The sequence below is a fragment of the Typopeltis vanoorti genome, chromosome 1 (genome assembly GCF_054136105.1).
Source record: "Typopeltis vanoorti isolate ZY-2024b chromosome 1, IOZ_Tvanoo_1.0, whole genome shotgun sequence".
Lineage (NCBI taxonomy): Eukaryota > Metazoa > Arthropoda > Arachnida > Uropygi > Thelyphonidae > Typopeltis > Typopeltis vanoorti.
In genome coordinates, this window is record NC_143549.1 from 61,329,763 (window position 1) to 61,356,159 (window position 26,397).

The 26,397-nt window shown below is 33.4% G+C and overlaps 1 long non-coding RNA gene across 1 annotated transcript in view; it reads right to left on the minus strand.

The window, feature by feature from the left end:
- The window catches only part of LOC150110026 (uncharacterized), a 48,170-nt gene extending 22,150 nt beyond the window's left edge, over positions 1-26,020 (minus strand). The window contains exon 1 of the long non-coding RNA XR_016548586.1: positions 25,855-26,020. This is a non-coding gene — a long non-coding RNA (uncharacterized LOC150110026). The remainder of the gene's footprint in view (positions 1-25,854) is intronic.
- Between the last annotated feature and the right edge of the window lie 377 nt (positions 26,021-26,397).

Here is a 26,397-nt window from a genome sequence, read left to right on the forward strand (position 1 = left end):
CAATTATTTCCTAAGTATGACTTCATTAATTTATCAAAGATTTCGCAAGTAATCATTTAAAGACATCTAGTCTAACTTATCTTTCTTTTGAAGAAAGTGCTTCCTCTTGTGAATATAATTTCTTATCAAGCCTAATATTCTTCTTATCTTTCTTCTTTTTTTTTTTTTTCAGTTACAGTTCGAACTATTTCCCCAACTGCTTAGGCGAGTGTTCTATAAAAAATTATGTGTTTGCGTTCTGAATTTTCTTCATATTCATATTCATATTTTTCTCTGGTGTTGTGTATTGCCTCCATACTTTTTTTTATATTTTTTTATAACATTAGTTTATGGTAAATTTGTTTCTCAAAAAAATAAAAAATCTCCCTAGTGTATATTTTTTTTCCTTGAATGACACAACTGCTTTCATCTGCCTTGACATTGACTCCACTAAACCAAGTGGAAGGTGTCCTGAGGTATTTTGGACCAACTAGACAGAATAACGTCCAGGTGATCAGCAATCGATCGTGGAACTAACGTGGGCTAGAAAATGGCGCATTTTCACGTGATCCCACAGGGATCACGTGAAAATCACGAAGTGAAAATAAAGTGAAAACATTCAAGTGAAAATGATCACGAAGGGATCATTTCTCCCTTCGTAATGTTTTATTCTGTGTGTGGGTGGGTGGGTAAGTGTTACGAAACTTCGTAGCTGGCCACTCCTATATCCTATATAGAATGAAGTATGAACATGGGGACCTAGAAGAGGTCTGTCTCCATTCCCTCGTTATGTCTTGTCTTAGTCAAAAGAGACTTTTTCAAAGAAATTCTTTATGAATTTCATAGCCTTTTTCAGCAGCTGTAACTCGCAACTGAAGTTCTTTATGCAAAATACGAACTTAAGTATCATTCTGGGAACTTACAAGGACGCAAACAACTTAAATTCGTATTTATTATCATGACTGTTGGGCCAAGTTACTTTTCAAAGTCATAACCGTGACTATTTGCACTAAAATTTAAATAATTTTCTATTAGATTTACAAAATATTTGTATATAAACAAGTACTTTGTGCTTCGTAATACATTAATAATTTATCACATCCGTGATTTAAATTTCCTTCGGTATTTCTTGATCGTTTTTGCGCGCATCTCAATATTTCATCGTGGAATAAGATTTTTGACAGCTGTTTGCATTTCCAATGTATTTTTAGAATCAACTGTTTCGCCAAATGTCTCTCAATGTGATTGAAAAGATAGATTATTTCCATTATTAATTTATTTTGTATTCACAAAATCATTGTTCATATTATTACCTAAATACTTGCATATAAAAAGTTCAGTTAAATAAATAAATGCGGTGAAAGGCTGACGATTTATTATATCATATTGGATTATTCTTTATTCTACCTTGTTGGTTTTGTGTAAAAAGACTGTCAGTTTCACCTTGCACAGTCTTTTCTTCGTAGACATTAGAAAAGTTATTTATAGATATTGAAATATCTATAAATATTTGTCTTTGGCTGCAGTGTACATTTCGTGAAATTTACAATTGAATAAATCTACATAAAGTGACATTCCAACAATGATATGTTTTAACTGTTGGCAACAACTGCGAATCACAACAACAATTTTTTTTTTTTCGTTCTAACAATGATGTGTTTTAATTCTTGGTAACAACTGCAAGTCACAACAATAAAAGTGTTTTCAACATTTTCAACAGATAAGAAAATGAAATATTGTAGTTTCAAATAATCTTTTTCGTTCTCAGTTAGAGAAATGGCATTAGAAATATTGGACTTCGATGTGAGATGGAGGATTATGTATAATTTACATTATCCGATAATTTCTCCATTCCAAATCAATGCAATGGAATGTTCATTAGCGCATTTAATTACAACTACAATAACTATATTCGTGAACTGAAAGTCAACGCTAATTAATTTTTGATTCCCATCAATTCCTTAAACAGTTCTGTACGTGTTTGGTGTCCCCAAGCTATTAACATTTTAATTAGATGGAATTTTGTATTACCTCCTGTCCTAACAAATAAGCTGATTTCTTAATTGTTGATAACAACTAATTCTTGTTAATTTTCTTCTACATTATTTGCTTCGTAAAAAACATTTAAGTAATTATTATTAAGAAAGTATGTTATTTGAAAGATATACTGACATCTGGCGTTTAAAATAAGGAACATAATTAAAGATCAACAGGATTATTTGGATTAAATAATCATTTTATTAAATAATTAATAAATTCAGGTTAATTGATTAATTTGGATTAAATAAATTTGGATTACACACACACACACACACACACACACACACACACACAATACCTAATTAAAGTAATAACTAGCCTAAATCTCTCATTTTTCTATCATAAAAAGAAACTTATCATCGCAAAAATTTAATCGCCATCTGCTGGCTAACAGAAGAACTATGGTTTATTTTCCTACTTATACGAACAAAATAAATCATTTAGGAAAAAACTATCATTCATGAATCAAGCGCAATCTTATGTTTTTATACTCATGTAAATTAAAAAAGGTGTCAATTTGTTTTTTTTTATTTGTGTTAATTTCCATTTATTTTTTACTAATAAATAATTTGTCATCTATTTCATCAGTTACGTTATTTAACTGATATAAAAAAGGGAGGATCCATCCTGATCTCAAGAATAGTTTCATTTGCATAGTCGTTAAGTTTTAACATTCTTAGAAGCATGAATAAGTGAGAATAAATTTAATTACATGTATTAAACTAAGAAATTCTTTTTACTTGTAATGTGAAGCAACAAAATAATAAAATACTTTTCTGTCTGAAGGGATATTTGGTTGGCTGGGTTACGCTCTAGTTAAACATCGATGTTTCTATCAAATAAATAAATAAAAAAGGATGATGTTATCGGTGGCAAGAAGTGTCTATGAGAAACAGAAAAAGTAGAAACTCAAAAAGATTAATGAATTGAATAAAAGAGTAGGGTTTTTTTTTTTTTCATTTTTTTAATCAGCGTGTCTGAGTGTCACTGGATTTATAAATGATTCAAACCGCTGACTTAGTTCTATTCTGGTTATACACTTGCTGCAAAGCAAATAAAACCTATCTCTTTAATTACTTTTAACAAACAGCTAACCATTACTTCGTGAAATCAGTTATTGAAAAACATGCACATCATTTGAAGAAGCCATAAATCTAATAATTTGTTTTCAAGCTGCATGAGCATTGTTGAAGTCCTGTAGTTAATTGAAATATACACATCGCGATAACAATCGAAAAACAGCAATGGATGAACAATGCTAGACTTCCCAACAATACGAATGCAGTTAATTCAGATACGCTGTCTGATTCTATAAATAGTTATTTAACTCACAAAACACAAACTATTGTCTAATAAGAGTTTCGTATTGCCAACAAAGGCAACGAAATACTTTAAAAAAAAAAAGGGCCAAAAACTGCACAATATATATATATATATATATATATATATATATATATATATATATATATATATATATATATATATATATATATATATATATATATATATATATTGTATAATCATTCAAAAATGTGACTCTCGTTACTTCTGGCCAAATACTTTAAATTGCTTCTGTATCTCTCTCGTGAATGAATTTCTGAATTTTTTAAATATTCCTATAAGATTCTAGAAATTTATTTGACGCCTACTTGTACTAAGTTTTGTGATGGTGCACAGTGCTTGTTAGGCAAGTAGTGAAATGTTATCCAGCAGCAGTACAAATCCTACTAATACGGTTACCATGGATAACTTCAACAATGCTCAAGTAGCCATGGTAACCACATTAACTATGGACCGAATAATATTGTATACGAGGGAAAGTCAGTTCATTTCAGTTACAAACGATTATAAAAAATAAAACAAGCGAACAAGAACCTAAACAATCGTTCTGTACATAATTCCCCTTCAATATTTATATGAAGCAAATGATTAAATATATGCCACTTTAATAGCACTACTAGTTAAAATAAAATACGAGAAACACATATTTAACCGTAAGAGCATTGAATCATTCAAGGAAAAGTCCACTTTATTGCTATCAAATGCATTTAAATTTTACTTTAGCAGGCAAGTACATAGTAATATACTTTCTACAGGATATGTTATGCGTATTGTAAATACCCGACTTTCACAATATTTTCGAAATCATTGTAAACAACTCCTTCAATTTATTCATTTCCACTTGTGATACTGAATAATTTATTGCTCTTCAAATTTTTCCTACAGGCATCATTAGGGAATAATATTACCTCCGAACATTTCAATATCATTTAAAAGGCTTTGCGTGACGCAACAATGGCCCTGCTTAACCAATGAAGAGAGAAAGCACGTGTGCCACTTTCCATTGTTGAATGAGGGGGGGAGGGAAAAGGAGCAATTTAATCCATTACAGTTTTTTTTTTTTCCTTTTCTGAGGGTAATATTTGCAAGTCAAGTTTCCAGAGTGCCAATAAAAAAAAAAGGAAACGCCTCCAGTATCAATTACCGTTTATTTGAAAATGCTAATCTATTATCGAAACGTTTCTTTCATCTTGTATTGTGAATGCTATTAGTTTTCTTTTGAACAGTTTACTTCGTTTCCAGTAATTCCGCTTATTGTTGCCTAATACTGTTTTTCGTCGATTAAGTTGGCAAAGTAATTTCCTTTAAAAGAAATTCTTCAATTTTTTTTTTCAATTTTACTTTATGTATTACATATTATATATATATAATAGTATTTATTTTATAAGTAGTAATTCGTCTAATATTTTAGGAGTTTATTTTCATTAATTGAATATTTCATTGATTATTTTTTGAAACTTTTTTTTTGAGAAGAAAATTATTTATTAAATAATAGTGAAGTATTACAAAATGAAATACATTTCATAATCCAAAATTCAAATAATGTTTACGATGATATTCCATTAAATGTGCAATACTGTTACATGTTTTTCAGGGGGGGGGGGGGGCGGGGATCATATTAAAAATAGTTATTGTTAGTTAAGAAAATTAAAGAGTTTAGTTTTATAACTTATTTTATAAGTAAGTGATTTTAGAAAAGTATTGAAAATGTTTAAAACTTTTTTTTTACAAAAAGAGGTTATAAAAAGTTTATTTAACGGATATGAATACTATGAGGCTGTCTGTTTAACTATGTCTATTTTATCTGTTTTATCAGTTGGTTGACTCCATACGAGAGGTGTTAGCTCACACTCAGTTGAAAAGTCCTTAAGATCAAGATTATTCGGATCCCAGACCGGATTTGAACCAAGGCTTTTCTGACTAATGGGCATTTTGTTACCGACTGAGCTACGGAGGCTAATGTACTAGGCCAGATATTTTTTTTTTAAGTGAGACAGTAATTATAGATCTAGACAGTAATATACTGTGCAGAAAAATTAGGATAAATGCAGAAAAATAAAGCCTTTATAAAATTTAATGAAACAAACAAAATTAGAAGACGAACACTAAACTTCGTTCCCAATCCTGTTGGACAATGCTGACGGGCGAATCTATTATTAACAATCAAGTGTTAATTCGATTTTTCGATCTATTATGTGTATATATCAGGACATTCCCCCCCCCCCCCGGTTATACATCTCGCCAACCTGATAAGGATATATCACAGATAATTTAACTCCTTCAAGATTTTTTTAATTATTTGTTTTACTGTTACTATTATTACTAAGCTATACAAATTGGCTTACAAAGCATGACATATTAAAAAAAATGGAAGCAGTTATTTTTTAGAATGATTTCGAAACACTAATTGGGTAGAGCAGGATGAACAAACTCAAAGAGTAAATCCGAAAATGAACTGGACAGTAATATGCTGTAATTTCAACGGACTTGATACGAGGTGATTAAGGGGGTATTTCAGTATGATTCTGTCCTTGTATCCATCTAACTTTAATTGTTAATCAACAATCGGTATATTGCAGTTCGCTACAACTGTATCCGACAAGACGGTGGATGTATTATTTAAGTGCATTCGGATCAGCATTAAATGTTTCGTCTTTTAAAATAGTTAAAATAATTGTTTACAGTTGTTTTGTTTAGTTTAATATCGCTTAATAGGAATGTGTGGTGTCTGTTCAATCATCTCAATAGAGCCTCCGTAACTCAGTCGGTATAGACGAATCCCTTTGGTCAGAAAGACCTGAGTTCGATTCCGTCTGTGACATGAGGAACCTTTATCTGGTTTCTTTCGACCAGATAAAGTGAGTTAGCCGGTCTCATACGGAGGTAAGGATTTTTTTTCACCAGAAACTCGGGTTTTTCGTTAGAACAGGCAAACCAGCCCCGTGAACACACACACAAATTACAGTCAGGAATACCTAAGGCTCAGTCGTAGGCCTGATTCGTCAGCTATGCCGGTCCCAAGCTCGGATAAAATTAGGGGGGAATAAATTGAGATGGTGCCGTACTTCCCTGTAAAAAGGGCCTCACGGCCGTTGTATCATCATACGCTAAATAAATAATCAGCTCAGTCAGATATTGCGTTAGATTTTTTTTTTTTTCTTTTTTCGGTTACATTATTTTCCTCATCAGTTGGTTATCATCATCATCAGAGACATCTAGGGAACCATGACTCATCGAGGAGACCACATACAGCTATATAATACAATAATTTAAATATAACTAACACTAAAATACCTTGTTATAATCTCGAAGTTACAAATAGGGCGTTACAATTAAACCACATATAAATAGAATAACTCATATGATTTGGACGCGTCAATGCGTCTCCTATCAGGAAGCGCAGTCAGTGGCGGCTTATGGACTCAGCGGTACTTGAAATATCATCGTCTATTTTCCCCATCTGTAATCTCTCTCTCTCTCTCTCTCTCTCTCTCTCTCTTATAAAAGTCGTATAATTAAAGAATAAACGTTATCTGTTACCATGCAGCCTGTTTGAAAACTGATCGTTCAGTGTCCTTGCATGAATAGAGTCACGCGCGTGCTAACCCTAAGCCGTCTCTAAGAACGCCTTGACAATCTGGGGTTTTTCTTCGTCGTCCGCACCTCAAGCTCGGTGAAGCATTAAAAGGTATTTTTTGTGCTTGCGTGCGTGGGTGTTTATTGCTTAGTTCTTCCGCAATTTCTTACTGTTTTTTTTTTTTGTTAAGTAATCCTTTGAGATAGGCAGGAAGAGTTGGGAAATCAATAAAAGAAGTACTTTTTATTAAATAAAAAGATTGTCTTTTGAAGGGATTAGAAATTGAAGGCGTCAGATAACATCTGAGAAAGTATTTTCACACTTAACCCATTGTCTCTTTATTATTAATAGAAAGATGTAAGAACCGAACACAGCTGGTAATTATAATTAAAATGACATTAGTTCAACCTTAGGAAACCACAAAGAAGCAGGTATGAAATTAATCCAGAAAAGTTTCAAATAGTGACTCTAGGTGGCGGTCCATTATATATATATATACAAGGTAGACAATATATTGTCTACCTTGTGAAACTTGTCTAGTACATTTCAGACTGCCACACGTCCCTTTTAGACTGCATATAAAATAATTGATACAAATTGGAGAATTTACTGCACACAACATTGTACGAACGCCACTGAACTCTCTCTTAGATCTGGAGGCTTCACTTAACAATTAAAATACCCGCTTTTACACCAATTACAAGCAAATTACGACACAAACTTAGTATCCATTGGCAAACATCATGCAATAAACTAACCGGATTAAACCTGAAATTAAACTTTTAGTGGTCCGGTTTGCTCATGTGTCTTAAAGAGGAGGTTGGTCTTGCTCTGCTCCGCATCAATTATACTCATTTCACACATTCCTTCCGATCTTCATATTTCACTAGACTGCGCTCATCGTTTCGAAAGCAGCCATTGAAGATTTTAACTGTACTTCGTATATATAATGATGTTTAAGCCTATGTCATACAAATTTTAGTTGTTCTAGTAGTTAGAATTTTATGCAGATTCCGAATCTTTAAGTGGTTTTACAATATGTTGATACATATTAAATAGTGCTATCGAGACTCATAACAACGTTAAACACTCAACCAACAAGAACAACAGTAACAACGCCTGGTTAATGGTTTAACCAGAGTACTTGGATTTCTCAGAAAGTTTAGATTTTCTAAAAAGATGTTGATTTTTAAAGTGATTTTTAAATGGTTTCCTAGAGCGATCTACAAAAATCGGTAAATCAATCTTCTAAGAACGAAGTTTTTTCTTTTTCTTCTTTTATTCTAAGGGGAAGGGATCGACGTTTGTTTCTACAGATAACGACGCCAGTCCTCCATTGACAAACTTTCTTTTGATAGCGTTTAACTCCAAAGAAATTCATTAAGAAGTATTTTTTCCTAAACCACTTCGATCTTGGGGTATTTTTCCACACAAAACATCTTTGTAATACTGAAGCTATCATTTTCAGTTAGAACATCCTTCCATTCTTTTATTCTATTACATTTCTATTGGACACGTCTTATTAAACAAGATAATTGAATAGGAAGCTCTCACATCAAACTGGGGATTAATATTGAAGCGTTTGTATTCATCCTCAATTCCCCCTCCCCCCCCCCTGCACTTAAAAACCATCAGTTGGTCTTTTATTCGTATAAACCTTCGAGGCGAAAGTCTGTAAAACTTCACCTTCCTCTCAGTCTCACAAGAGCCTATTATCTTTCTTCAGTTACTACATAACCTGAAGCACTATATGGTAAAACTCATCTTTCTCTCGACGATTTCAGAGAATTTCCATTAAAATTGCGCTTAAGCGAAAATCAATGAAGCGAGGTATAATCCAATGTATTTATATCCTTTGTGTCTGGTAATAGAGTTTCAGCTTTCAGGAAATGTTTAAAACGGTGATTTTCTTGCATCGTATATTTACTAGTATCTTTAAACAAAAAAAAATCTCTTTACTGTATTTTTTTTATTTTATTTTAATAGTCTACGTAATAAACACTAATAAAATGTAGAGCTCCAGTTTACTATATTTCTAAAAATGTGTTCAGATTAATTGTTGAAAAATTGATAGCGTGCATTTATGGTTTCCATGAACTATAACGTGTATATTTCAAAATAAAACTTGCAACAGAAATGAATTGTTTATTGTTAAGAAATACACGTTTACGTTAATTGTTGAAACTAGATGTTGCCATGGTTTCCTTCAATGTTCATTTCGCAACAGAAATGTGAATACTTAATTCATTCTTCGACTTCAATAGCAGTTATAATTTATATACAAATAAAATCCGGAGATCCCTTTGAGTAAACTGAAAATTCGAGATAAAATGCGAGTGTGAAATTTTTATCGAATCTTCCATCCTGCTTCTTTTACAAGCACATGTGCGAAGTAGGCCACCGCGTGCTAGTATTTTTGGCACCGGTGTGATTGTAAAAACCGGCTGAAAGATCTTTCTTGACGTTTTGCCTCTCCCTATTAACCTTATCACGTCATTGCTGGAGTAGATTTAACGTTCAGAAGCGGGGGGGCTTTTGAACTAACGCTACCAACCCCTTAGCACGGCACGTTCTAACTATACGAATAGCCTGCCGTCACTACCAACAGCAAAAACATTAGAAAACAATTTATTGTCTTCAAGTTGGAACCTTTTCACGCAAGGCTGAGCCAGCAAAAACTTTGTAGCCCACACAAAAAGCACTTTATTTCGCTACAACTGAGTAATTTTTTGAACAAAAGGAAAAGTTTGTTTGAAGACTTTTTTTTTTCTTATTTTGATGAAACAAATGAAGAGTCAAATCGATGGGTGAGATGGTTAACAAAACCCCCAGTTCGTTTCTCTACAGCGTAAGTATTTTTAAGTCTCATTCTAGGGGGTTAACCTTAATGCATTCAAATAAATAAGTAAAAACAAAAGGAAAAAATAGCTTGTAGTTTGTCTAATGTTTGGCGTCTTACAGATAAACAAAATTGAGTTTTTTCCTTCCTTTTGAAATAATGATATCGCACTAATTGATAAATCGACAACTGTTTGCCCTGCTTAAGAACAAAAGAAGTAATTATCAGAGGTAAACTTTTTTTGAGGACCAATTAATTTTAAAAGTGACCATCTGGTAATTAATTCACAATACTTTTTTTTCTTAATTAGGTTCTAAAAAAAATCGTCTTCGACTTCTGAAAACAAAATAATCCATTCTCTACAGTGCAACTAAACTCATATTAAATAAATTAAATTATTAACGACAGAGGGCGCTTTGTATATACTCCTGAAGATCGTCAATGTTGTTATGATAATAAAACTGCTCAACTTCCGTAGAAAAACAACCTTCAAAAAATCCTTATATTTTTCCTTTTTTGTGTGTCATCAGAGTTTCGTCTCCTCTTCGCCCACGGCGACCATTAAACTTTCAGGGCCGTCAACCAACTGTTCTGTTAGTAGTGATCTGTCTTCTCAACGAAGTTTCTCTATCGGTCTTCTTGCAGGGAATCTGAAAGGCAGCATTGGTTTCTGTATACTGTCGTATTCAGTATTAAACACACCAAAACAGGTGTACGCTACCCCTTAGACATACTCCTAAAAACTTGGCGAAACTATTGATCATAACAATTGATCTGAAACTACTTTAAAAGTCCATTTCTTTCTTCTTTTTTTTTTTTTTTTTCAATACGTGAATCATTCTGTCAGTCTGTCACTTTCTTTATTCAGATAGCAAAACGTTTGCTTTAAATGTTCTTTATTTGAAATTTTTTTCTCTGGAATTTCTAATATTTTTCTATTGTTGTTATATTTTCGTATTTTATACGTCTGCTTTTCTTCTTCTGATTCTTTCAAATTTTCTCTTCTATTAATTCTCAGCATTTATTTTTGAAAATTCTTTGACAAACACAGAAATAAATAAATCAGTTCTTAACTGAATCATTTCCAGCTTTGCTTAAGGGTCTTCATTATAGTCAATAATTGTCACATACACTGCCATAATAACAACCTTTCAATGCTAATGGGAAGCCTTATTCAAATATCGTCAATTCTGTCGTAGCGCAAATAATTAAATACAGCGCGTTAAGTACACTTGAAGATAAACCTTTTCTTAAAATACTCAAATAAAGGCACTCACTAATTAGGAAGGATATCAGCAGGAGGGGAAATGTACAAGCTTAATTGTAACAAAGCCGCATGTTTACCAATAAACGAGTGTGAATGAAGCAATTAATACAAGCACTAATTAATTAATAAAGTAGTAGTGTAATTTATTCCGACACTGACTTCTTCATTGTGTTATCTAATGTCAAAGTGTGAAAGGCCAGTTGCAGCTGCTATCAGAATGCGAAAAAAAGCATAAATCTTTACCTTCTATAAATAAAAAATAATCCAAACTGTTTGAATTCCTATGCGTATTTCACAATCAAATAATTTACGCACGTGATACTGTCAACAATGTGCAAAATAACATCTGCTGCGCATTGTGCGTGACGTCATTTGCTGTAAATTTCAGTATTTTACTGCCTACAAAAGTTTATTTAATATTTTACTTTTGCAGTTACAGCAATTGTTAGTCCTGTTTTTTTTTTCTTTTCTTTTCTTTATTTCTTTTCAGAATGTGCAGATTTCACTTTTGCAACTTAATCAAAGTAATACAATTTACATATTTTCGTGCAGTTTAACTTGACAAATATTTATGTAAAAAAAAAAAGTTTGAATTGAAAAAAAAAAAAAATGCACTGAATATTTTTTTTACTCTCGTCGTGAAAGGTCATAAAAGAATTATTTAAATGGAGTGGTATTGAAGTTCCGATTTTGTATGCGAATTAAATAGGCACTGCTACTAGCAATGAGATAAAATAAAATAAACACGAAGCTTCATTTTTAAGGAGGTGGTTGGGGGATAGGCAAAGAACCTTCTTTTTCAAAGAGTACACGTATTTCAACACCTAGAAGGCTCGGCTTTTTATATGCAAATTGCTGCCTTCATTACAATGATAAAAATAGCCAATTCCTTTATAAAGCCCAGTGTCGTTAACTCCACGAGTTTTTTTTCTTTCTTTCTTTTCACTGAAATCAAATTACTTTGGTGCGAAGTACTTCATCTCTCAAGGATCAATCGTGGGGGTTATCTTTTCAAATAAACTACCACTTCTAGATCACTTGACGCAGTCTTCACCTGATGATTTTCTTCCATCAAACAGCAGTATATACACCTTAAATAATGCATTGTGTGTGTATGGGTATGGTGGGAGGGGGGTATGAATGGATACTCCTTCTGGTTGCACTATTTAGCTGTGAACATTATCGTTCTTGTGTAATAACGTTGAGTGCACGTGTTGTAGATACTATTTTCCTCCTGGTAATGGCTTCTTTAGAGAGAAGGGTTATAAAAAGAAATAATTCTTTTGAATCTCATTCTAGGTTCAATTTTAACAGTTCTTTCCATATCTCTTTATAATAATATACATAATCCTGTGTGCGAAACAACGATTTGTATTGGGAACGTAACCATTTTGCAAGAAGACCTCTGGGAAGGAAAATGTGATCGAATTCATTTCGTTTTGCCGTTTCTGTCTGATCGCTTGTCCGCCGATGACGACAGGTTAGTAGGATCCCTATTAAACAGAATGAGGTCGCTTTAATGTGACGATTTGATACAGAAATTTTACACGGAATTTTTAACATTTTCAATCACAAATCTTTTAAATATCTTTGACACAGAAATATTTTGCAGCTTTTTCTATAATTTTTTTTTTTTTTTTACAAAATCTTTCACATTCTTTTACACAGGAATTTTTACGCTTCACGCATAAACTTATTTTTACATATTTACGTAAAATTATTTTTTTGGTATATAGAAAAATTTTGTATACAGCAATCGTTTTTAATAAACTAAAAACTAACTGAAAACGGTTTTTATTTATTTTATTATTATTTTTTTTTAATGTCGATATGCTGCAAGTAAAAGAAAGAATGAATATGCTAGAGAAAAAAACTCAGGTGTGTGTGTGAGGCCATGGTATTAGAGTTGTTGCACAAACTGAATAAGAATTCAGTAATAGGACTGATGGAATATCAGCACGTGTGCTAAAAGTGTGTTCAGCTGAACTGGCCATTCCTTTGATAGGCTACATAATTTGAGACTCAGAACAGGGAAGATTCCGCAGAAATGGAAGGAATGTACGGTAATTCCATTGCCCAAGGGTGGCAAAGACCGATGTGTCCAACTATCGACAATTAGTATCTCAGGAGTGGTGGTGGTAAAGATTTGGGAAAAATTGGTTAGGGGCCCGCATTCAGAAATGGGTTGACAGTGAATCTCTACTTTGCAATGAGCAACATGGGTTTACTAAGGGAAGGTCATGTTTTAGCAACTTGCTCACATTCGGTAACAATGTTACCATTGAATTAGACAAGGGGAATGGATACACCATGATACTTTTGTATTTTGATAAGGCTTTTGACAAAATACAGCATGGCAAACTGCTGCATAAATTGGAGAAAATGGGTTTGGGTTATACAATATTAGCATGGACAAGAGGATGGCTGACTGACAGATATCAAAAAATGGTATACGGGGGATCTGAATCTGCAAGCTTTAAGGTAACAAGTGGTGAACTACAAGGATCAGTGCTTGGTCCGCTGTTATTTATTTCTATATACAGATATTAGGGATGATTTTACAGGCAACATTCAGCCATTTACTGATGATGCTAAGATAGGCAAAGTGATCAGGTTATGAAGTACTTGCAGAATGATTTGAATGCTGGAATTATGAGCATGGAAAAATGGCTATCAGTTCGATGTCGGTAAAGGTAAAATTCTCCATGGCGTGATTAAATATCCAATATTGCATTATTTTGGTGGGATTGTGCTAGAATAAACTGATGAGGCTAGGGATTTGTAGTTTTAATAGATAGGAAGTTGACGTTCAGGGGGCATGTAGCAAACATTGCAAATACAACTCAAAAGATAATTGCAATGCTGAAACGAACGTTCACATGTAAAGATAAGGATGTCATTTTGCCTCTTTACAAGGCGTTGATAAGACCTCACTTGGACTATTGTGCGCAGGTCTGGTCTCCTGGTTTCCGTTATGATTTTGATATATTGGAGAGAATACAAAGGAGAGTGTTAAAAATGATATCACGATTGTGGAATACTGATTATGAAGACAGATTGAGAATTTGTAGACTGCAGACACTAGCAAACAGGAGAAAGAGGGATGATATGATTGACACTTACAGACTTCTGAAATGGTCATACAGGATTTTAATTTATTTATTTTTTCAATTTATGGAGGATGGGGAAAGAACGAGAGGGCATCCCTGGAAGCTGAGAATGAAGACCGCCAAGAAAGGTGTGCGTTCTAGAGTTTTCTCTCAGAGGGTGGCGCGTGATTGGAATGGATTGCCATTGGATGATGTGAGTCAAGCAGTGTGAATGAATTCAAGAATAAGTATGATAGCTGGTGTATGCAGTATCCGACCTCCCTCGATGAGTCTCTAACTACCTGGAGGTCTTTCTTAATAATAATAATAATTTATAGGAAATATTTTTAATGAAACTTTTTGACCGACGATTGATTTAAAGAGGGCCTGAAGAGATTTGAGTCAAATTTTAATAATAGACATGAAGAGCAGCTTACAGATTATAAAGTTGAAAATTTGCTAGATTACTTGGAGAAAGAAAAACAGCATTCGTAATAAATATATAATTTATTATATATTTGTACAGCTACATTCACGTCATTTTTGAAAGCTGAAAACCTAAGATCGTGTTACAGACATGTAAAAATGACTGAAAAAAAAAAAAAGAAAGAAAGAAAGAAAGAAAGAACCGGCATATATGAAGAGCCTTACGGGTCTTACAGGTATAAATAGGTATACTTTTCTGTAATATCGGGAGGAATTGAAAAGTTATTTTGAAAGTATTCACATATATATTATAAAGTTTTATAATATGTTATAAAATTGATTCCCATCAAGCAAACCAATCCACTCTTGAATGAGTTTATTGGAAAACAGGGCGGAAGCCGATTGGGAAATGTAGTTGAACTGCAAGCGATTCTTGTCGAATATGTTTGGCTCGTTAAAACAAGGTTTGATTTTTGTCATCAGAAACAAACGACTGGATCAAATGGAAGTGATTCGGCATCAGAAGAGGAGAAATGTTTCTCAAAATCATTGTGGAAAGTTGCACAGAATAGAAAGCGGTGTAACATGATGCTGATGATGATGTTGAAGAGTGAGTGTCAGAAGTTTTTAATTTTTAGCCATTTTAGCCAAATCCTAAATCGATTTGTTTTTATTTATTTATTTTATTTATTTTCTTTTTTTTTAGCTGTTGTTGATTCTTGGTTGACTCCCATACTAAACATTAGCGCGAAAGATTTCCTTTCAAAATCACAGCTGATCGAGAACTATTCTGCCTATAAATAATGGAATAGTTCTTGTCAGACTTTTTTTAAAAAAAAAAAGATGATTAGTGTGTTAATAATACAGATGTATGCACGTACATCGTTACGCGATTAAGAGTGTATTAATGATCTCTACGGACAAACTAACTCACTGATCAAAAACAAATTCCAAATAAAGGCTGTCATTGTTCAAGGAACTCAAAAATCGGACAGATATTGGAAGAAACTTCTCCTCCAGATTGTGGCGTATCTCGTTTTGGTAAAACCAATGACAGAGGATATAAACATTGATTTTACTATTCAAAATAATTTACCAATTACTAATACTTTATGTCGTCGTAAGTCATCGAAAATATGAGTGTAGACCTCACCTAATGGATGCGCCTACAATTTAATTGATTACATACTTGTTCGGACAACACATAAAACATCACTTAACTTTCCAAAGACTAGATCTTTCTCAGGAGCCGATATTTGCAGTGACCACAACATGGAGGTTGCTACCTATAATCTAAAATTAAAATAAAAGATAACCAAAATCATACGAAAAAATATAGCATTGAAAATTTGGAATACTTTCATCACATACTTTGATCAAATAAATCAAAGCACTGGACTAAAAACATACTACGAAATAAAGAGGAAAGAAAGCAAACAGAAGAGAAGAATGGAAGGAAATACTGCTGAGCTACCAGTCACAAGACTTAAGCAATAGAAGAAGAAGATTGTTAATTTCTTGAGTACTTTCCTTGAAGAATTCAGAAATGCTGAAAATGAATGCACTTTTTTCAAAGCAATTTTAGAAGCAGCTAACATTAATGGAAAAATCTCGCGGGATAATCAAATCCTGCATTACCAAACATATTTTACAGCTATGTGTGAGCAAATGGAGTCTCCATAGCTCAGTCAATATAGACGAAGCCCTTTGGTTGGAAAGAACCAGGTTCGAATTTCGTCTGTGACGTAAGGAGCCTTTATCAAGTGTTTGCAATTAAGTGATGAGTTTGCCGGTCTGATAGAGGTGGAGGATTTCTCTTCCTGAAAATTGGGTCAAATTGGCCAGAAAGTATACTTTCGGAGTAAGCGAGATTCCATAAAAATTTCTTCCAAGCCACTTCAGGACTCCAGTAAGCAGCACGGTAGCACCAGGTAACGAAAATCGTCTACCTCCTGAAGACATTCATAAACATCCACACCACAGTACAATAAGAAGAATCACATCCTGTTGGCCAAAACGTGCAGACGCTATCAGGCCTGTAGAAAGTCTCTCTCTCTCTCTCTCTCTCTCTCTCTCTCTCTCTCTCTCTCTCTCTCTCTTTTCCCTCTTTCTCTTTCTTTCAGGCATCCGATCTCTCTTCTTTTTCTCCATTTTTAACTCATCTCAGGTCAAGCTTTCACTCCCTTCGCGTATGTGTGTCAGTACTTAATAGGCCTGACTAATGTCCAAGGCAATCAGATACATCGGAGAGGCTCACTTTTAAATAGTATTGCATGCATGAAACTGTTATGAATAGGTTGAACAAAAACAAAACACTAAATGATGATTTAAAAAGAGGTAACTTTTTATTACTTTTTAATTTTATTATTAATATTCCAAATGGACAAATCTTAGGAGTTTAAATTAATAATGCAATTAATTTTATTTGCAACACACGTAACAGTTACAAAATGAAATTAATTTAAGAGAACAAATCACATTTTTAATTACAGCCCTGATCAACTACACTTACGATTATTTTGTACATTCACACCAATTTCTCAGTTTCTGATTGATTTTGTAAATATTGAGGGCCTTTTGGTTCGGTGAAACACCAAAGAGGGTCATTTATCATTATTGACGTTTGGGGTAAGTTTAAGTCATTATTGCAGAGACTAGTGAGGGTTGGTTGGAATTCAGAATAGCGTAAAACTGTTGGTTGAAATTCGGGTTTCCTGAACAAAAGTGGGTAGCCTTCTACATCTCGCATCAAGTCATTTTTACTCTTAACAGGAGCCTTGGTGGAAATGGGAGATCGCATTTTGTGTGTTCTCTGGCAGTAAAAACAGCAGCGAAGTGCAAAAGTAGTCAAGAATAATATACATAGAATTCCAAAGAAAATATCATTCGTCATATCAACGTCATCAACGAAATCATGGGGGTACTTAGGATGAGATTGTAGGTGTATTCGATGAATAAAGATGTGCTTGCTTGAGTTCGGTTTCATCCGACCAACCATGAAAAAGAATCGTTCGAGATGAGATCTCTTGGCATCCGTTTTTAATTTTTTGTCCGAATGACTGCCAAAACCTTCGTTCACTATTTCTTTTGATGAAGTGGACGGTGATCGTAGAAATCCTGTTAGATTAAATTTATCGTTGACAGTGGGACATGGTGTGCTAATTTGTACATGAATGTCTAGAGGAACAGATCGTGCAGCAGAACCCACATGGGATTCGTTTAGGTGATCACTGTAGTTATGAATCAGTGCGCTGCTGTTAGGAAATGAATGGAATTGTTTGGCTCCTCTAAGTAGCAAAGTGACGACGAAATGAGTAAAATGCAGCATGGTCCCAAAGAAACCTCCATCTCGTCTTCTCCCTGCAAACAAATAGTACGAAATATAAAGGCAGGCTGACTGTCAGTATTCAGTTATGCTATTCAGTTATTTAGTATTCAGTTATGCTATTGAGATATATTTTTATGTGATGGATAAACTTAGTATTGAGAAAACTACGAGAGTATCAATGAAATCTGTCAACTGTGTGTATGTGTGTGTGTGTGTGTGTGTGTGTGTGTGTGTGTGTGTGTGTGTGTGTGTGTGTGTGTGTGTGTGTGTGTGTGTGTGTGTGTGTGTGTGTGTGTGTGTGTGTGTGTGTGTGTGTGTGTGTGTGTGTGTGTGTGTGTGTGTGTGTGTGTGTCGGAATATTTGATAATTTTTTTTCTTCTTCGTCTTCTTATAATATTATACGGGTACTTTCATGAAGTCCGAAGACTTATTGTGGGAGACCCAATCTCTCCACACAATCCATCATACCTCTCCTTGAACCCATTAGCAGACAAAGCACTCACAACTCCAGCAACCATTCCACTCATTCACCACTCCCCAAGCAAAAAATCTAGTCCTCACACCCTTACTGACCACATTTTTATTCAACTCCCATGGGTGACCCCTTGTCCTGTTCCCTCTAGCCGAGTGCTGAAACATTTCTCTTGAATCAATCCTATAAAACCCTTTTCGCAACCTAAATGTTTCTATTATATCCCCTCTTTTTCTCCTATCAACCAACTTTTGCAATCCACACACCTTCAATCTATCCTCATAGGGAACATTCCACAGGCCACTCACTATCTTGGTTACTCAACTCTGATTCCTCTCCACCGCTTCCTCATCCCTAAGAAGCCAAGGGGACCAGACTTGAGCACAGTAATTCAGATGTGGGCATATGAAGGCCTTAAAAATGGGAATTACAACTTCCTTATCTCTATTTCTTAATGTGTTCTTTAATAGTCAAGTAATCACATGAACTACTTTAGTAACCTTAGTAATATGTCCTCTAAACTTTAACTCTCTTCCTACCACCACTCCTAAATCTCTAGCTTCATCTATTTCCTGGAGTAGAGTGCCATCAATATGATAAATGGCTTGTAATCTATTTATCCCAAAATGCATAACTTTACATTTCTCGACATTAAACTGACACCCATTCATTTTTTCCCATACTGACAGCCTATTTAAATCTTCCTGCAAGCTCTGCACATCGTCTTGATTAACTATTACTCCACGTAATTTGGCATCATCAGCAAACAACTGAATATTTCCTTTCCTATTGTTTCATATCATTTATGTATAAATTAAACAGCAACGGTCCCAGCACTGAACCTTGTGGCACACCACTAGTCACCTGTTTTCGTCTCGATGATGTCCCTCCAAATACAAATACCTGTCGACACACAGTCGACAGATATTCATTGATTTTCTCGTAGTTTTCTCAATATTAAGTTTATCCACCACATAAAAATATATCTCAATAGAATAACTGAATGATACTGTCCAGCAGTCACCCTTTTATCCACATAGCCAGTGTCACATTCATCCCCCATTGGTTCTAATTTGCGTAACAGTGTTCCTTGTGGTATTCCGTCAAATGCCTTTGCAAAATCCAGCTATCCTGCAATACTTCTTTGCATTTCTATGCTCGTTAAAATGTCGTCAATTTAAATATGTATCTAAAAATTAGTATTTTGGGGAAAACGTATAAAAAATCATATCCGTCTACATAATATTATATCTTCCAAGATATTAAATGTTTTATCCACCTATAGAAACACATTGCAGTAATGGTTATGTTAACATTAGTAAGGCTTCCAAACTTATGGATATACGTATATATGGTTGCATATTAAATCTGATATATATATATATATATATATATATATATATATATATATATATATATATATACACACACACACACACAGAGGCGGCTCGTGCATAGGCGCTGCAGAACTGCAGCAATCCCAATTTTTATCGATATATAAATATATTTATTAATTTATTTATATTTGCTTGTAATATTTAATTTTATCATCAACAATCATATACAATTCTCTTATTTTGTATAAAAAATAATAAAAATCCATCTTGTAGCACTTAGGGCGAAGGACGCTAGCAAGTCATATTGCTACGCGCGCAAGCATAGTGAGATGCGAGCTATTAGCATAATGTGGCACTGTCCGTCGCGCAGTTCCACTGTTGTTTATATGCAGTTTTAGAATGTTCGTAGTGCTTATCGTGTTTATTCCGTCTCTTTAAATATTTGGACATTATAATTAAAGGATTTAATTGTAATGTCCAAAAATTTTAAATCCATTGCTTTAATTATGATTAAAGGAATGGATTTACTTTTATTTTTAAGTAATTTTGAATTATACCAAACTGTATAATTTTATCGATAATCAACAATATTTTTTTATGTTTAATTTTTTTAACCATCATCATAACACTAATTACGGGTATAGACCATATTGGTCTTTTCCGGTCTCGTTATCCATCCAATATCCTTTTTTGAGGTCTACCCTGCCTTCTCTTTCCAATTGGCTTATATTTTAGTATTTGTTTGTTCAGGATGTCGGGTGTTGGTGACTCGGTTTACATGTTCAATCCATTTTTTGTTTATAATTGTTTAGTTTTTCTTCTATTGATTTTCTTTTTAGTTCTTTTAAAACGTCTTCGTTCCTTTTTTGGTCTAATAATGTGTATTTTTCAGTTCTTCTCATAAATCTCATTTCACTTGTTTTTATTCTTTGTTTATTGTCTTTTTTTTTGTTAATTTGTTGTCCTTTGTTTGTTAATTGTCTAAATTTCACTGCCATATAATAATGTGGGGGCACTGCTAAAGTATTGTATACTTTCAATCGTGTTTCTTTTTGTACTATATTTAGGTTGAGTGTTCTATTTATCAGGCCTATAATCTGCAAAAATTTTGAAGTTTTTAATTTTATGTCTTTTTCTCCTTCATATGATATTTCACATCCAAGATAACTGAAAGTATTTATCTGATCTGTTATTTTATTATTAATAACTATTTTGCTTCAAACTGGAGTTTGTCCACAAAATGCCATTGTTTTAGTTTTATCTATGGAAATTTTCATTCCAAACTCTTCTTCTATAATGTTTAAATTATATATTACTCTTTGTAAATTGTCTTTCTTACCTGATATTATTACCTGATCATCTGCAAATAATAGCGTATTTATTTTATTATTGCGAAGGAAATTTCTATACCTTGATTGTTTAAGGTGTTTTCACTGTATTAATATTTCATTAATGTAAATATTAAAAATTGTTGGAGAGAGAGGGCATCCCTGTCTTACTCCTTGGTGTATAGATTGTTTTTCAGACAGATTTTCATTTATTTTTATGTCATTATCTTTATATATATTCAATATTGCATGTAGTAAAATATTGGGTATATTTATTCTTTGTAACATATTTATTTATATATTACAAGTATATAAATAAATATATATAACTTGCCCTTTTTTAAATACATTTTGACGTTCTAATAATATTTTTCTCTGTATATTTTTAGTTTTTCATTAAGTATTCTGCTATATATTTTGTAGCATGTATTCAATAAACTAATACCTCTGTATTTAGCAGGTTTTGTTTTATCCCCTTTTTTAAATATAGGTATTACTATGTTTGTATTCCAGTCTATTGGTATTTGTCCTTTGTATATATTTTATTTTAAAAATTTTAGTAGTCTCCGATGAAATTTTTTTCCAGCAAATTTATACAGTTCGGAATTTATCCCATCCTTTCCTGCTGATTTGCCATATTTTTATTTTATTTAGGTTGTCCTTTAATTCTTTCATCGTTATCATATCATTTAAGGTAGTTTGTAAGTTTCTGGTGTAATTATTTTTGATGCCAGTATTATCCGTCCAAAGCTCTGTAAAGTAATCCAAGAATTCTTTTACATCTATTTCACAATTTATATTTGAAATTTCTTTTATTATCTGCATTCATGTGGTTTAGTATTTTATACGCACTGGGTCTTATATTGTATATGTCATTTCCTAGATATGATAAAGATTTTTCCCAGCTTTCTCGGTGTCTCTTTCTGGTTTCTCTTTTGGCTATTGCTCATCTTTTTTATATTCAATTTCATCTTGTTGTTTTTTGCTACTTAACCATCTTTTAAAAGACAGCTTTTTATTTTCAATTACTGTTTTTATTTCGTTGTCCCATATGTGTAATTTTTTTTATTTTTATGATATTTTTTGTGTGTTCCTAGACTACCATATGCTGTTGATGCGATAATTTCTTTTTATTATTCCATTCTTTCTCAATATCTTCATTTTCTAGTATTTTTTCTAAGTAGTTATTAATCCTCTGTTGGTATAAATTTCTTATACTTGAATCATTTAGTAGTCTTACTTTCTAATTAGATTTTGTTTCTCTAGTTTGCTTATTTTTTGTAGCCAGTTTGATGGAAATCTTAGTTTTGCCTGTACTAAATAGTGATCTGTGTCAATTTCTAGCCCTCTTCTGACTTTAACGTCTTGGAAGAGGTTTGCTGCTTTTTTCATTTGCTATAAAGTAGTCTATTATTGATTTTGTCCTATTGCACACCAGGTATATTTATATATGTATATTTTTATGTTTGTAAAATGTATTTATCATTTTTAAATTATTATATATTGTATAATCAATGAGTGGCTTTCCATTTTTGTTTGCTGTTTGGTTCTCCAAATGTTTGTGTATTAGTGTTACTTTTTTCATTCCTATTCTGGCAGTAAGATCTCCAGCTATAATTTTATGGTCTGTTTTATTTAATTTTTCATATTTTCCTTGTAACTCTTTGTAAAAGTAATCATTTTCTTCTTCTTTTCCTTCTTCAGGGACATACAATCCAACAACTGTTAAATTTTCTTTATTTAATTTTAATCGCACTTCTAATATTCTTTCATTCCAGTATGTATAACGAGTTATTTTTGCTTTAATTGATTTATGAATCCAAATCATTGCACCAGCTTTTGCATGTATTTGTTTGTCCACTCCACGATATAAGATATTGTAGTTAGCAGTTCTTTTGTTCCTTTAAGTTTCTTTTTTGTTTCTGTAAGAACTGCAATTTCTATATTTTCTTCATTTAAAAGTTTATCTAATTATTCTTCTTTATGTGCTAAGCTTCTAGTGTTCCATGTGGCATATTTCACCACGTTTTTCTTTTTCCAAAGTTTCTTAACCTTTCCCAGTATGCAGTCGTTTCCCATGTTTAGTGTCCTGTTTGGATTTCGTTGAGACTTGAAAGTAATATATGTTTCCCTATGCCAAGTGACTAGCATGATGATAGGTATCCTAGTGGTGGGGCTGCCACCTTAAGACAACCAGGCTTGCCTTTTTCAGTAGATAGTAGAGACTACGGTTTGAGAGGAAAGAGTCACCCCCCCCTTGCCCTCGAGTTGCTCTAATAATAGCACGGGGGGGGGGGGGGAAGGAGTAAGAGAGAGTAGAGGAAAGAAGGGTAGAAGACCAGATATGATATACCAAGTGTATATTGCACGAAGTAAGATCAGGTCTAACTTGGGAATCTCGGATTTGCCATGCCCGTACTCACCAATGTGAGCCACTGAGAATTTTTTTTCATGTTTAATTTTTTTTTTAATTTTACCAACATTTTGATATTTTATCCAAACACGTATGCACTGTACTTAATTATCATTTTTATGTATATGTATATTTCGAAAATTGCATCACCCCCACGATTTTAAGCCACGAGCTGCCACTGTATAGATAGATAGATAGATAGATAGATAGATAGATAGATAGATAGATAGATAGATAGATAGATAGATAGATAGATAGATATAGATATATATATATATTCATTTTTAATATAAACTGACTAAAATTCCGAGAATTATAACAAATTGAGATTTATTTGAAAACGCAACATGTTTCGTCGAGATTGACTCCATCAGGCGTTAAGAACATAGAAAGATATTAAAAGACACTGAAATAAACATCGAAACACTCTAAAACTATACAATTATAAAGTGATGATATTCGACTGTAAATTACAGTTGTTATGAACTTGAGCTATAGTCCATGTTAAAGTTCTATTGTTGTACACTTGTGCGTGTGTGGAACCACGCGATCTCCAGTATCTGATAGTAGAGCTGAAAGAGTCAGGCAAATTATAGCTGAGATCATTGTTCATATGAAGAGGGTCCAAGGTGATTTCTTTTGACTCTACAATGCGGCGTTCTACCTTATCGTGGCAAATGTGTAGGTTTGAAGTTGTTGTCCAATTTACTTCATGTTGGCGGTTTTCGTTGTTCGTGTTTATTGAAAACAGGACATGGCCTGACAGGGCAGTTGCTCTAGTTCTCTTATAAGCAGTGTCTCTCTGGTGCTCCTCGAGACGTAGGAGAATAGATTTCTCCGTTTGGCCATAGTAAGGTTTTCCGCACTCAGACGTGACTTTGTATACACCTGGGAATTGTAGAAGGTTGTGAGACTGTTTATAGTTGTTGACTCTTCCAAAAATAAGATCAAGTTTCAACAACTATAAACAATCTCACAACCTTCTACAATTCCCAGGTGTATACAAAGTCACGTCTGAGTGCGGAAAACCTTACTATGGCCAAACGGAGAAATCTATTCTCCTACGTCTCGAGGAGCACCAGAGAGACACTGCTTATAAGAGAACTAGAGCAACTGCCCTGTCAGGCCATGTCCTGTTTTCAATAAACACGAACAACGAAAACCGCCAACATGAAGTAAATTGGACAACAACTTCAAACCTACACATTTGCCACGATAAGGTAGAACGCCGCATTGTAGAGTCAAAAGAAATCACCTTGGACCCTCTTCATATGAACAATGATCTCAGCTATAATTTGCCTGACTCTTTCAGCTCTACTATCAGATACTGGAGATCGCGTGGTTCCACACACGCACAAGTGTACAACAATAGAACTTTAACATGGACTATAGCTCAAGTTCATAACAACTGTAATTTACAGTCGAATATCATCACTTTATAATTGTATAGTTTTAGAGTGTTTCGATGTTTATTTCAGTGTCTTTTAATATCTTTCTATGTTCTTAACGCCTGATGGAGTCAATCTCGACGAAACATGTTGCGTTTTCAAATAAATCTCAATTTGTTATAATTCTCGGATTTTTAGTCAGTTTATATTAAAAATGAACATATCCCAACCCCGAGTTAATAGTAGTAGTCATATATATATATATATATATATAAAGGGAGGAAAGGCGATCCATGTTCTTTGCTCGTTATACACTGAACAATGGTAGTGGCAAGTGAAAAAGGAATTTCGAAGAATTGCAGATCCATCCCTCAACTTGTGTAGAGAAGTTAGGTAAAATATTCGCCGTTATCGCTTCACATTTCGTGTTCCTCCTAATTTCAATTTGTTGTAAATAAAGAAAAATGAAAAATCAAGCCTAAAAAATAAATAAAATACTATAACAAAATAAATAGGCTGCTGTGTGTAGAGAAAAACAGAAGCATCTTGGAACCTTCAGGATCTTCACACACTTCACAAATAAACGTGGTTTTACAAATTCACGTTTTTTTTTTAAAAGAAAGTCATCAGTTAGTTTCATGATTCACTTTCGAATCGCTTTTCAGCTAACACTTAAATGTATTTCATCTCAAACTTTGGGAAAAATTAGAAAAAAAGTTTTTTTTTTGTAATTTGTATATAATTGTTAATATATCATGTACGTACGCTGTTATCCGAATCTTAAAAATACCACCTTTTTTAGAAAATGCGTTTATCCTGACCTTATATCAGCTTTTAAGAACACTCTCCCTCTCTCTTTCTCTCTCTCTCTCTCTCTCTCTCTCTCTCTCTCTCTCTCACACACACACACACACACACACACACACACACACACACACACACACACACACACACACACACACACACACACACACACACACACACACACACACACAGAGTTTTCGTAAAAAATCAACTGTTCCAAACATACCTAATTCTAATTCTGCATGAGTGAAGTTTTCCTGGAGCGGCAAACCCAAATCTGTTTCATTGGACTCTACTGTTGCCCCCAGCTGAATAGTTCCCAACACGAACAAGATTCGAATACCATATTTGAAGACAAGCTTTGGCGTCATTACTTTTTTTCGGTTTTTCCTCCACGCCTTTTAGTTTTCCATCTCATACGAACTGTAATAAAACAAAAATACGTTTATTAGCATTACTGACTATTCCCCAAGTTTTGTTGAATGCCACGATAATCATCAAATAATGTGATGTAATTTTCAATCAACATGTATCTGCAAGCAAAAAAAACGTAGTGGTTTAATGTGTCTGAAAAGCTTTTAAGGATTATTTTAAATGATTATTTGAGCTAAATATGTTTACCGATCATTTGAAAGGGCTGCACATAAAGTTTCCTCTTTTTAATCTCTTTTTTTATGATTGACGTTCTAAAATATGAACGGTAAATAAGTTGTCAAAATTACATGCCCGGTTAACGGTTTTAATTTGAATATTGGACCGATTACATACT